The sequence below is a fragment of the Azolla caroliniana genome, unplaced genomic scaffold (assembly GCF_043228905.1).
Source record: "Azolla caroliniana isolate FFs.n. ecotype wild unplaced genomic scaffold, voAzoCaro1.0.p SCAF_22, whole genome shotgun sequence".
In the NCBI taxonomy this organism is placed as follows: domain Eukaryota; kingdom Viridiplantae; phylum Streptophyta; class Polypodiopsida; order Salviniales; family Salviniaceae; genus Azolla; species Azolla caroliniana.
Genome location: NW_028230457.1, coordinates 2,719,225 through 2,731,327, shown reverse-complemented (window position 1 = coordinate 2,731,327; position 12,103 = coordinate 2,719,225).

The window sequence follows — 12,103 nt, the reverse complement described above, 5'->3', positions numbered from 1 at the left end:
TTTAACATAAAATATCAACTCTCATTAATTCATATTTATTGCCTTGCTTATTCATTAAATCTTAATAACTACACGACCATCTTACCCAACTAAGCATTGTTTATGGCCAATGTCGATGTCTACAAGTTATTAGCATGATGCTCTAACCACCTCAACTAATCCATCGTATTTCATTTTAAATTTTTATCCCTGAGAAGCTACTAGAAAATCTTAACCCCAACGAATGTTATTTCCAACATTGGTCGAAATAATACTCTGGTTAGAGACAGTTTAAGTCAAACAAGTAGCAGTACCAATTTCTAATTTTTAACATAAAATATCAACTCTCATGAATTCATATTTATTGCCTTGCTTATTCATTAAATCTGAATAACTACACAACCGTCTTAACCAACTACGTTGTTTATGGCCAGCGTCCGTGTCTAACCTATGAGGTACAAGTTATTAGCACAATGCTCTAACCAACTCAACTAATCCAACGTATGTCCTTTTAAATTTCTATAGCAAGGAAGCTACTAGAGAATCTTAATCCCAACCAATGTTATTTCCAACTTTGGTCGAAATAACACTCCGGTTAGACATAGTTGAAGTCCACATGCAACTTGTCTGTTGGCAGAAATAAGATGCAAGATAGAGAGAGACTTTTTAAGTCAACAAACACTCATAAAGAGAAGATTTTATTCCACTATTGCGTCACTTATTCTTTGAGTGTAATGTTCTAGATGACATTTTAACAAAGAATGGTTATGATGGCCTATATAGGTCTCCAACCTATGACCTTCGCGTTATTAGCACAACGCTCTAACCAACTGAACTAATTGGCCTTAGATGTCGGTTAAGTTAGATCCCTCAAAACTTCATTGGACCATTGTGTTGGGGACAAGGCCATCAATGCAGAAGTGCAAGCAACATTCGTGATGAAGAAGAACCTGTGTATGCGCATAAGCAAGATAGACACAGAGAGAGAGAGAGAGAGAGAGAGAGAGAGAGAGAGAGAGAGAGAGAGAGAGAGAGGCACAAAGAAAATGATATATTCCAATAGCAACAATTACAAAGAGTGACATCCAACCTTTTCTAAAGGTTACAAAGTTAGTTTATATAACTGTGAATGTCCTAGGGCAACTGTCCTTTATCCTATTTACAGAAATAGCCCAAACTTGGGTTGTCCAAAGGGACAGTGTGAATACGGCCATTATACACTCATATTTGACACTCCCCTGTAATGGGCGTATACATGGGTTATCTAAAAATAAAATTACAAGTATATACAAGGTTTATCAGACATATCGGTTTTGTTAGAGTCGGCAAGATCCGAAGACAGAACACCGAACTAGTCAGGTCGGAAGAGCTAAAGCCGATCCTTAAAGAACCGATGTCGGTGGTTCGAAACCATCCTGTGCTGTGTGTCCGACTTTAACCGAACCGATTTTTCGTTACGCCCATCTGGTGCCGAAGGGACCGGAAACGATCCGCCGTAAGACACTTGGTCATTCCATCTGCGACATTATCGGTTGTGGATATCTTCTCTAGACCGATTTTCCCTGAAATGACGCAGTCCCGAACAAACTGATATCGAACGTCGATATGCTTGGAGGCGTTGTGGTGAACCAGATTCTTTGACAAAGCAACAACACCCTAATTGTCGTTGTAGAAAACTGGAGCCGAGCCGAAGTTGACCTGTTGAAACGTGTGCGCCAGCCGACCGAGCCATAAAGCTTCTTTTATCGCGTTGGACGCAGCTACATATTCTGCTTCGGTCGTGGAGGTGGTTGTGCACTCCTGAAGTTTTGACTTCCACGAGATTGCTCCATTGCCGAATTTGAAACAGTATCCGGTTGTTGATTTCCGATTATCCACACAGCCTGCGAAGTCCTAGTCGGTGTAACCGACTACACCTTAGGTTGAGTTCGGGCCGAAAAGAATGTCGTGGTCTTTTGTGCTAACTAGATATCTAAACACATGCTTGACTGCGTTCCAATGTGATTGGCCGGGGTTGTGCTTGAATCTGCTGACGACTCCTACGACGTGAGAAATATCAGGCCGTGTCGCGACTGCCAGTGCATACGGTACCGACTTCATATCTTCCCCGTCCGGACCAGATGTCGGGCAGTCTTGCTGAGATAGCCGAAGGTTAATGGGGAGCCAGGTCGAAGCAGACTTGGCCGAGTGCATGTTGAAGCGTTCCAAGACACGTCCGATGTAGTCGGTTTGAGACAAGAAAAGTTGTCAGTGTATCGCGATGCCAACTAATCTTCATACCAAGTATGTGTCTTGCTGGACCGAGGTCCTTCATGGCAAACTTCAACCGTAGTTTCCAAACGAGTTCGGTGAGATCTCCGGCATGTCAACTGGAGAGTAGCATGTTGTCCACGTAGATGATGACGAAGATGGGCAACCCGTCTTGAGCTGTTTTGGTGAAGAGACAATGGTCCTCATCGCTCTTGGAGAAGCTGACCGTCTGGATTTAGTCGTCGAACTTCTTGTACCACTGTCGGGGTGCCTGTTTCAGGCCGTAGAGACTATTCCCGAGTCGGGAGACTAGATGTTCCTAGTCGGATGCCACAAAGCCTTTCGGCTGCTCCATATAGATTTCCTCCTGTAGGTCGCCGTGGAGGAATGTTATTTTTACATCTAGTTGAATCAGCTCCAAGTTGTCGGCGACCACGACGCCGAGCATGAAACGAAGGGTCATCATTTTCACCGCTAGTGAAAAGATTTCGTAGAAGTCGACGCCATATTCTTGTCTAAATCCCTTGACAACTAATCTGCCCTTGGGTTGGTCGAGTCAGACGTCTCTTTTAGTCGATAGACCCACTTACATAGAAGAGCACGTCGATTCTTCGGTAATTCGACCAAGTCCCAAGTCTTGTTTGCCCGAATGGAGTGCATTTCCGACTCCATTTCCATATGCCATGTGGCTGAATTGGCAAATGTCGATGCTTCTTCGTAAGATATCGGTTCACCAGCGTCGGTAAAGAAAATTCCGAGAGAGTACCTCTCCGGAGGTTGCGAGAGTCTCTCAGATCTGCGAGGTATGACTGGACTAGTCGCACCGGGTTTCAATGTCGGATGGTCGGGAGCCGAGCCATTTGGCTGTGCCGAATTGGTAGATTCGGTGTGAGAGTTGTCGGGTACCCGTGAAACTGATCTCGTGTTGTGGGTTGGGCCATCATGAAGGGTTGACACTTCGGAAAATATTACCCTTCGGACTTCAATAGGCCTTTCGGCCGTTTTATGCATAGCCGACTCATTGAACACGACGTCCGAACTTCAGACGATTTGTCTGTGCTCGGGGTCCCAGAATCGGTATCTGATCTCGCCGTCAGGTTCATACCCAAGGAAAACGCATTTCCTTGATCTTGGTTCTAGTTTCCAGCGATCGTCTTTCGGTATGAGGTCGTATGCCTCGCAACTGAAGATCCTCAGCTTGTCATAATTCGACTTACTATTGGTCCATATTTCCTGAGGTATTTGAATTCCTAGAGGTCTACTTGGCGACATATTGATTATGTGTACTTCCGTAAGCACCACCGAGAGACTGATGTGGCATTGGGCCAAGGATGTCCGAGTGGACAAAATCGAGTGGGCTTGATTCTCTTGGTGCTGATGTCGGGTGTGATGCGGCGACCTGTTTGCCGTACTGGCAATGCTCGCAGAATTGGTGATCTGAGAAAGAGAGCTTGGGGATGTAACCGGCTCTGGATAGGTGTGTTATGTCGGCCTTGCTGAGGTGTGCAAGTCGTCTGTGCCATAACGACGACATGAGGATATCAACCAAAAAAAAGTCACCCTCTCTGAGTGTGACATATAAGGGGTACAAAGAGTGTACCTTTGGTCCTCGAGCAAGCAGGAGGTTCATTTTGTGGAGTGTCCACCCTCCTGATGAGAACCCGGCACAGATGCCGGCTTTGTGAAGTTGTCCGACTAAGATCAAGGGTCTTGAAAGCTCAGGAACGTATCGGACGTTGTGTAGTACAAGTGTAGAGCCACCCGGAAGGTTGAGCTGTACAGTGCCGATTCCGATTATGGCACAGTGTTGCGAGTTTCCGACTCGAACTGAGTCGGAGTGCCGGTCTGAGTATTGCCGAAACTGAGATCAGTGAGGTATCACATGATACGATGCGCCCAAGTCCAGGAGCCATGTGCTCGATTCCTCAATCGTAAGCAAAACTTCTGATTCCATTAGGTTCTCTATGGACAGTATGTTCGAGTCGGTCGTCAAAATTTCAGCTGAAGAGCCGACGTAGTTGACCTCCGCATGCCGGCTACTCTTCTGATCCACTCTCTGACCTTTGTCGGTTTTTGCTTTGAGTGCCTGGCAGTTGGCTTTGATGTGTCCTAGTTTCTTGCAGTAGTTGTAGATTCCGTTGTCTCAGGACTAGCTCTGAGTTCATCCTCGAAGCATTGCACACGGTTGTAACGAAAGTTTCCCATGAAGAGGGGAGACTACTCATGAGTATCATTGTTCCGAGTTCATCCTCGATTGCCATCCCCTAAGATGAGATTTGGGAGCTTATGCTTTTATACTCGTTGAGGTGTGCGTGAACCGAATCGTATTCTTTCATCCGCAACTTGTAGAGGCGCCGGATCAGATACATCTTGGTTGCCGTTACCTTCTTTTCATACGTTTCCGACAGTGTTTTCCAAAGTTCAAATGTTGTCGAGCATGTTGTCGAGCATGATTGCTCCTTAGACTCATCTCCGATGAGCCGGATGTTGATGCCATCTGCTTCGGTTTCGGTTGGTAGGACTCGGTTCGGAGTTGACTACGAACCTTAGTGGGGTGCAGCTGGTTGGCTCACCCGATATTGTTCTAGTCGGTTTTGAACCCGAGTCGGTTTGGTTTCGGATACTTGTTGCTGAACTTTCTCGGAGTGACTCCGATAACTTGAGGGATAGAATCAGCTGGTCTTCCCGAATGTTGCCGAGTCGGAGTGAGGCCGATTAGCTTCCGATTGTATGCCGAATACCGATTACAAGAGACCGATTGTTTGGGCCGATTCTACTTCGGATGACTGCATCGATGAGAAGGACGGATCCAACTAATCCTCCCGAATGTCGATCAACCTAGTGAATTATGAATTTGTTTGTTGCCTGGAGACCAATCTATAGCGGGTGGTTACAACAAGCGGCTGAATAGCGTCTGGTGACCTATTCGGATGTTGCTTAACCGAATGAAGCACGATTGGGTCGGTTGTTGCTCAAGGAGATCCCCTCAAGCGGTTACAATCACAGGAACAGAGTACAGCCGACTAGCTTACTCCAATTTGTGATTTAACACAATGAGATGTGAGCTTTTTGTTTTTATTCTCCCTTCTCTGTTCTTCAAAGAAAACGAAGATGGAATGTTGTGTGGTGTACTATGACGGCCGCCAGCGGGTTGAAGAACCTCCAACGCTCTGATACCAAATGTTGGGGACAAGGCCGTCAATGCAGAAGTGCAAGCAACATTCGTGATGAAGAAGAAGTTGTGTATGCGCATAAGCAAGATAGACACACACAGAGAGAGAGAGAGAGAGAGAGAGAGAGAGAGAGAGAGAGAGAGAGAGATAGATAGATAGATAGATAGATAGATAGATTATATTATCGTCTTCGGAGATCAAATATGACCTATGAGACCAAAAATATTACATTTCACGTGATACGTGTGAAAGTGAGTAGTGACTCTCGATGTTCAAGAACTTTACCAATGAATGTTGCAATCGAGAGTGCACATTGTGGTTGTGAGAGGAATTCATGCAAAGATTGGGCTCGATCGAAGAGATGTGGAAAGCATGGTCGAATATGATCAAAGGCAGAGCATTGTATCAAAGTGTGATACTCAGACTCGCGAACTTGTTTAGGGCAAAGTGTGCATAGCCGACCACTCTCATCACTTGTACCCCAACGCCCTGTTTCACATCGCAATGCATGTGAGCTAAGTCGCATGGAAGCAATGGTTCGAATGGCAGATAACGGTATGGGCTCTAACATGTATGGATGTGTACGATTTCCCCGTTCCGCAAAGAATATGGTTTTGTAGTTAGGTGCAACATGTGTAGTATAATGTGTGAAGCGTGAGCCTCCACATTTGTCCCATGTCATGATACATTGGCGTTGCAAAAATGCCTCATTTACAGAGGAATCTAATGATGCATCATGAAGCAAGTGTCTCGCATCCCATCTACCAAACCATTTTTCTATATCTTGCATCCAACCGGAACATAAAATTTTGCTTTTATGCGTCTTTTGGATCTTTTTGCTTGCTTCCCACGCAATTCTAGGAAGTCGATGTGAGGGACTTTTTTGAACCTTAAGCATGTATTCAACAACCCTTTCCATGGCCATGATCTCAATGGGAAGCGATCCCGTCTCAAGGAGGAGGAGGGTGTAGGGCGTTTGTTTCTTAACTTGTAGAAACTTGGTAAGAAAATGCTTTTGGACATTTTCAAACTCTTTCCACATAGACTTAGGGATGCTACCACCCCATACTTCCACCCCATAGAGAAGAACTGGTGTCACCAAAGTGTCAAAAAGATATTTCTTGAGGACCCAACACTTAATATCTCCAAGATTGCATGTGTTCTCAAATGCATAGTATGCTCGTTTGCCCGCCTCTAAGCGGCGTGTAGCACATTCATTCCATCTATGATTTGAAGGAACTTCAAGGCCAAGATATTTGAAGCTTTCCACACATTCAAGTGGCTCATTGTTGTACATAATGCATGGTTTATCTCTTTTTTGGCTCTTCACAAGCATAATCTTTGTTTTAGAGCTATTGACACTTAATTTAGTATGCATGCAAAATTTTTCCAATGCCTTCATAAGCTTTTGTGCATCTCCTAAAGTATTTGCAAAAACCACTACGTCATCTGCATATAGCAAAAGCATAATCACAACATTCCCAATGGCAACTTCTTCAACACATTCTTCCTTTGCAAACTTGGTAACCATTTCTTCCAATTCATCAATGCATAGACCAAATAGTGTTGGTGAGAGTGGGCATCCTTGCTTAACACCAATAGTGCTTTTGAAAAAATCTGAAAGTTTATCTTTCATGCGCACACAACATATAACCTTCTCATAAATTCGGGAAATTGCAAAGAAAATGATATATTCCAATAGCAACAATTACAAAGAGTGACATCCAACCTTTTCTAAAGGTTACAAAGTTAGTTTATATAACTGTGAATGTCCTAGGGCAACTGCCCTTTATCCTATTTACAGAAATAGCCCAAACTTGGGTTGTCCAAAGGGATAGTGTGAATACAGCTATTATACACTCGTATTCGACATATCGGTGCTCGGCTTGAACAGTTGGCTCCTCCTAGTTTTCGACTATCGACACTTCTCTTCATGTATTTTTGTTGACCTTCCAGCCGGTACAAGGAGTGCGGAACGGAGAAGACATCGATAGGTTGTAGATAGGCTGAGAGGGGAAAGGAGTGGCTATAGAGGGGAGAGGGAGACGAAACCACCAAGGATGATTTGAGCGCACCCGAATCGTAGACATAACTTCGTGAAAGTGAGGATTAGAAGAGATAGGGGGAGGGGAGACGGAGATGAGGAATCGAACACTAATAATAAACTCTACATAAGAATAAAACACTAAAAAATATTAAAACATACCCAAAGGGTTGAGACTGTGAGAGAGAGAGACAGATTAATAACAAAACTAATTTTTATTAAGTGAGGGTTTAGAATGAGACCCGGGGGCCCCACTATATATAAGACGATTGTATCACGTGCGTTCATGACATCATTTATAAACCCCTTATATGTATCGTTTTTACTATTTTAGTGACCCTTTTGTAGAAAAAAGATTAATAAAAATACCCCTTACTACCAATATATTTTTTGATAACCACCCATTTTAAATACCCTTACATATAAATTATACATGCACACATAGTTTCCAATCCTAGAAAGGATCAATGACCGCATTTACAATTGATGACTCGCAAAATTATGAATGAACATTAAACATCATATGCAATTCCTAGAAATGCTTCATCAAGTGCCACATAAATTGAAAACACAATGTGTAAAGTACAAAGTAATGCACACACAATTAGGAAACATTACCCAAAACACTAGAGGTATAACATATATAAGCCACATATAAGTTTTTTTTTTAGTTTATTGAGACATATGAAGAATATAGTGTGATAAAAAAAAATGTAATTTACAATAAAACAATCTTGAACTTGAGATATATATCTCAAAGAGCTGACGTGGAACAATCCAAAATGCATATCAATAATGAAATTACTAACAAATTAACCTCATGTTTACTTTCATGGATAGACTCATATGAAGCCGTAACATTATTTTTTCTCTTCTTGTTTCCCATTCCAAATATTATTTTTTGTGTACACAAAGGAAAATGGTTCATAAAATATACCATCCTCAATTATTTCGACTCGGATCTTTGCATATTTAAGAGTTCCTCTCACACTTAAAATGCCCAAAGGTTTATCTTCATCATCCCTCTCATGTTCAAACACTTCAATAATAGACTCTTCATCCATTATCTACAAATAGAATGACCCACCTATCACTTTTCATATAACCATACATCATATATATGTGTGCATGTGTGCATTGTAAATGTGGTATTCATGTGTGATTTGTGTGTATGTATGTTTGTATGTGGTATGCATGTCTGTTGTGTTTTATGTTTGTGTGTGTGTATGTATGTTCCATACATCGTATATGTTTGTATGTGGTATGCATGTGTGTGTGTGTGTGTGTGTGTGTGTGTCTCAGGAATAGTACTAAAACAGAGAGAGAATTAGAGGGCTATGAGGCTTAACATTGGCGTTGAACCAATTTGGTTCAAAATAATGCCTAGTGCCTTCTTTTATAGTGTTCTTAGGAGTAATCCTAAAGCTTCTAGAATGTTCTAGAGAAATCTGGAATAAACATTAATTTCCTATAATAAAACTTAAATGAAAATAATATCCTACGTATTACAATAGATGGTATAATGGTCAAGAGCTCGACCCCTATAACATAAGGTCATGGGTTCGAGTCTTGCCATATCATGACACTATCATGTCCGGATACTATTGGTGGAAATCAGCAAGAAGATCCTGAGCATTGGCGACATGCTCGACGAGTTCCCAAGTACGTTTGCTCGGACTATAGCTGAGCCAATCAACCAAATAATAAAGTTTGTTGCGAACAATAAGTTTGGTGTCGAGGACGACAACAACTTCATACTTCGGGCCGGCATCCAACTCAAGCGGGGCCAGTGGTGGTGTAACACGATCGGGAATAATGTTTGCTTTATAAGGTTTAATAAGAGAACTATGGAAAACCGGATGTATTTGAAGATGCAGAGGGAGATCAAGGCGGAACGTGACATCATTAACCTTACCAGTAATACGGAAAGGACCGAGTCGTCAATAATCCAACTTGTTGCACGGTCGAGTACTCTTGATGTGACGACGTAAGAGCCATACTCGATCTCCGATGGCAAAAGAGGAGGGAAGCCGATGGCGATCCACCTAAGTCTTCTATGTGTGTTGAGCATGATGAAGATGAGTAGAGAGATCCAATTGGATCTTGCGTAGCCTCTCCAAATGATCATCGGCACGAGGGTTGGTAGGTAGCTCCGGGGTGTCGATCACCGACCAGGGAGGATGAGAACCGGTATAAGCGTAAAATGGGGAGACTCGAGTCAAGGAGTGAACAACATTATTATACGCAAACTCCGCAAAGTGGAGAATCTCGGCCCAATCGTCCTGTTGATAACTCAGAAAACACCAGAGATATTGTTCCAGCGTTTGGTTTGTTCGTTCCGCCTGCCCATCGGTCTGGGGATGGTAGCCGGAGGAGAGGTTGCAAGAGACCATAAGCATCTTGAAGAGATGCTACCAAATTTTGGAAACGAATTGATTGCCTCGGTCACTGATGATACTGTTTGGGAAGCCATGATGCCGAAATACCTCACGCTTGACAAGGGTGGCAGTTTCCTCGCTAGTGATGGCCTTAGTACACGACACAAAATGTGCCATCTTAGTATATCGATCAATGATGGTTAAGTTAGTATCGAACCCCTTCGAGACCAGCAGATCTATGATAAAATCAAGACAAATAGACTGCCATGACTTACTTGGAATCGGTAAGGGTTCCAACAAGCCATATGGATGGTGTCGTGGCATCTTTGCTCAACAGCAAGCATCACAGGTCCAAACGTAGTTGTCGACAAAACGTCTCATATGGGGCCAACAAAAATATCGTTGAACTAGATCCAATGTCATAATACTACCGAAAGGTCCCACCGTATGGGTGTCATGACAACTTTGGACGATTTGAAGGCGACAGGAGCAATCGGGGACATATACAAGATTTTTAAAGAATAACAAACCATCATGATATTCGAATTGTCGGTAGTCCATACCTGGTTGTTGAGACTGGGAGCAGGATGCCCGAGAGGTATCAATGTGCGCCAGAATGTCTTGAGCAAAACAGACCATCTTCAAGTTCACACGTATGACATCAGTAATCCGGGAATCCATTAGGGTATGAAAAATCCGCGTTGTGTGCAATCGTGTTGGTCCCAAGATTACTTGCTTTTGATTATCAAACGCTGAATTGCCAGGACGAGGTGCAAGATATGAACGCCGTGATAGTGCATCCACTTTTCCTTGCTACTTCCCCGGTTCATATGTGATTTTGAAGTCAAAACATATGAGGAATTGAGCCCACTGAGCTTGCCATCGATTTAGCTCATGAGTGTTTTGGAAATAAGCAAGATTTATGTGATCGGTGAAGACGATGACCTGATGTGGAGAGCCCTCAAAGAAATGCCGCCATTGCACAAATGAATCTACGATGGCTAATAACTCCTTGTTATGTATTTCGTAGTTGATTTCCACGGCATTGAATTTGCGCGAATAGAAAGCCACAAGATGTAACTCTTCTTTATCTCCTTGTTGAGAAAGGATGCTACCAAGGGCGAAATCGGATGCGTCGGCCTCCATGATGAATGGTTTGTTTGTATCCACATGAGCTAGAATAGGAGCTGATGTAAAGGTTTCCTTAAGATGCCGAAAAGCCATGTCCGCTTCATTGGACCAAAGGAATGCCTGTCCCTTCTTCGTAAGCTATGTGAGAGGTAAAATAATCTTCAAGTAATCTTGTATAAACTTGCGTTAGAAGTTAGCAAAACCTAGGAAACATTGTACATCTCGTAACAAACGGGGAGTTTGCCACTCTAACACAGTTTTGACTTTAGCTGGATCCATGGAGATGCCCCTTGAGGAGATGACGTAGCCTAGAAATTCCACTTGCTTGTAGTCAAAGCTACATTTTTCTAGCTTGCCATAAAGACCATTCTTGCGGAGTCGTTTTAGTACTAATAGTACATGAGAATCGTGCTCTTCTTGGATCTTCGAATAAATCAATAGATCATCCAGATAGATGATCAAACATATATCCAAGAGGTCTTTGAATATATCATTTGCCATGTGTTGGAAGACTACGGGTGCATTGGTTAGACCGAATGGCATAACGGTATACTCGAAATGCCCATACCGTGTGCGAAAGGCGGTTTTCCATTCATCTCCCGATCGGATCCGCACGAGGTTATACGCTCCTCGTAGATCAATTTTTGTAAAAAACATGGCACCATTAACTCGCTCTAAAAGAGTTGATATAAGAGGAAGTGCATACCTATTCCAAATGGTGACCTTATTCAAGCCGCAGTAATTAACGACGAGACGAAGTGAGCCATCTTTCTTCTTGACAACGAAGATGGGTGCACCAACCGGAGATTTCGAATGACGGATAAACCCGCTTGCCAAGTTCTCCTCTATGTAGGCTCGAAGGACTTCTAACTCGGTTAGTGAAAAGTTGTAAATTGGTCCCCATGGTGTCTCTGCTCTTGGTTGTAAATCAATGGGACAATCGTAGGGACGATGATGAGGAAGAGTACCGGCTTTTACCTTGTCAAATACATCTGCATAAGGATGATATTTCGCTGGAAGTTGCACTAAGGATTCCTCCTATATTGCTGGAAGGATGTACTAATATTGCAAATAGGAACATTGCCTCCTTGTGTCCTTCGCGTAGTTGATGTAGTGAAATGGTCGAAACTCGATGAGTAGATTCTTGG